Consider the following 3061-nt stretch of genomic DNA (forward strand, 5'->3'; position numbering starts at 1 on the left):
AGCTCAAGCGATCCTCCTGCCTCAGTCTCCCAAAGTGCTGGGCTTAGAGATGTGAGCCACTGTGCCTGGCCTTAGCCTTCTTTTATCGTCATCATTTTATTTTTGAGACTCATCCATATTGACAGACTTAGCTCATTCTCTTTTTAATTAATTAATTAATTTTTTTCCGAGACGGAATCTCCCTCTGCCGCCCAGGCTGGAGTGCAGTGGCCGGATCTCAGCTCACTGCAAGCTCCGCCTCCCGGGTTTACGCCATTCTCCTGCCTCAGCCTCCCGAGTAGCTGGGACTACAGGCGCCCGCCACGTCGCCCGGCTAGTTTTTTGTATTTTAGTAGAGACGGGGTTTCACCATGTTAGCCAGGATCGTCTCGATCTCCTGACCTCGTGATCCGCCCGTTTCGGCCTCCCAAAGTGCTGGGATTACAGGCTTGAGCCACCGCGCCCGGCCGATTTTAATTGCTTTTTAGCTCAACAGCAGGATGACTAAAATTGCTTAAAGTATGTTTTAAGCTGCAAATCAACCTTTTCCCTGTAGTTACTTATATTTTAAATTGGCTTGTTTCTGTTCCCGTGCCATCACAACAACGTCAGTTCTGAGCAAAATGGTACTGTTAACTGTTTCCCATCACCTACCTCCCACTTCCAGTTACTCCGCCTGGGCCTCTCTTTCTTTTTTAGCACTTCTCCCTCCCTCAGGGACTTCTAGTAATACCAATCCCTTGCTCAGGAAAATGAAACTCTCATGGGATATGATCCAGAGACAGTCTAACAGGAGTGATGGTTTAATGCAGTGAGGACCTCAATGATTTCCAGAAGTCCCACCACTTAACTATCCTTCAGCTTCCCAAAATAAACCCTCCACTCATTACTATGTACAGCTCCTCTCAAAAGTGCCAAGGAAACTGAGGTAAAGTCATCTCATTCATTCATTTGTTTATTCATTTATTTACCAATTTTGTTGAGCACCTCAGCTGAAGGCGTTCTAGGCAAGGCAAACAGCATGAAAATGACAGGGAGGATTAAGGGAGAGATGGGTTGGTTGAAGGAACAGTTAGTTAGTACTTTGGTTCGAATGGAGGATAGGATGCAAATGTGGATATGAACATAGATGAAGTCTGATAAATATTTATGGATCAGATCAGATCAGAAAGGCCTTGTTTGTCTTTCTGAAAAGTTTGTGATGTCATCCTGAAGGTAGTGGAAAACAACTGAAATGTGTTAAGCAGGACAGTGACATAATAAGACATGTGCTTTAGAAAGCTTACTCAGTAAGTCACAGTATAGACGATCTTGAACAAAACTAAGGACAGTTTTAAGATATCATCCAAGTGAAAACAGGGCCTTAGCCTATTAAACTTACAGATAAACACCTCTTTCTTTAGGGGACACTAGAGAAACGAAGTATAGCTTATTTAAAAGCAAACGAGAGCAGTCTATTTGAGTCTGATCAGGGCACCCCAAGGAAATCTGCTTTTGTTGGTTATGGGTCCAAGCATTCTGTCTATGGCCTAACCTTAACCAATTTCTGGTTTTGGATCTTGAAAATAGAATTGGTACATGACACATTCTCATGAGCACTTACAAGTTTCTCCCACTAAAAAATTTTCTGGACCCCACATTTTCCTTCAGCTACTGCTTTTCTCTCCTTATAACAACACTTCTATAAGGATTTTCTAGCCTTTTCCATTGCCTCTCCTCCTATTCACTTTCAAAAGCAAAACAATCACATTAGTGCTACTTCACTTCACCAAACAGAACTATCACCAGTTTTCTGTGACCTTGATGCTAAATCTAATGGTTACTTGTTAGCTCTCATTTTCTTTACTGCTGTGCATAATTCAATACAGTTCATCATTTTCTTCTTCCTGAAACACTGTCTTTCTTTAGCTTCTGGGCTCGGCACTCTCCTAGCTCTTGTCCTGCCTCTTTGTCCCTCTTATCTTTATCCAATTTTCAAATGTTGGCATCATCCAGTTTCACCCTAGGCTCTCTCATTTTCTCACCCTATACTTTATCTACATGAACTCAACCATTCTCATGTCTTCAATAACAGTGTATATGCCAATGAATACCAGTTTTATACTTCTAGATTTCTCTTCTGAGCTTCAGAATGGTATAGGCATACCTCAGAGATATTGCAGATTTGGTTCCAGACCACTGCAATAAAGTGAATATCGCAATAAAGCAAGTCACATGAATTCTTTAGATTTCAGTGCAAATAAAAGTTATCTTTATACCATAATGTAGTCTATTAAGTACGCAATAGCATTATGTCTAAAAAACAGTACATACGTTAATTAAAATACTTCACTGCTAAAATGCTGACGATCATCTGAGCCTTTAGTGAGTCCTAATCTTTTGCTGGTGGAGGGTCTTGCCTTGAAGTGTATGGCTGCTGATTGATCAGAGTGGTGGTTGCTGAAGGTTGGGGTGGCTGTGGCAATTTCTTAAGATAAGACAACAAGGCAGTTTGCTACATTTACTGACTCTTTATTTCATGAAATATTTCTCTGTAGCATGCCATGCTGTTTGATAGCATTTTACTAAGAGTACAACTTCTTTCAAAATTAGGGTCAGTCCTCTCAAACGCTGCCACTGCTCTATCAACTAAGATTATGTAATATTCTAAATCCTTTGTTGCAATTTTGGCAATGTTCACAGCATCTTCACCAGGAGTAGATTCCACTTCTCAATAAATTACTTTATTTGCTGATCCATAGGAAGCAACTCCTTATCCATTCAAGTTTGATCATGAAATTGCAGTAATTCAGTCAAATCTTCAGGCTCCATTTCTAATTCTTGTTGTCTTGCTATTTTCACCACATCTACAGTCACTCCCTCCACTGACGTCTCGAATCTCTCAAAGTCATGTATGAGGGCTGGAATCAACTTCTTCCAAACTCCTGTTAATGTGAATATTTTACCTTCCCCTATTAATTATGAATGTTCTTGTTTTTTTTTTTTTTTTTTTTTTGGGATGGGGTCTCGCTCTTTCCCCAGGCTGGGGGGGGGGGCACGATTTCGGCTCACTGCAACCTCTGCCTCCCGGGTTCAAGCAATT

Source organism: Rhinopithecus bieti, unplaced genomic scaffold (assembly GCF_001698545.2).
Source record: "Rhinopithecus bieti isolate Rb0 unplaced genomic scaffold, ASM169854v2 scaffold_76570, whole genome shotgun sequence".
Classification (NCBI taxonomy): Eukaryota; Metazoa; Chordata; class Mammalia; order Primates; family Cercopithecidae; genus Rhinopithecus; species Rhinopithecus bieti.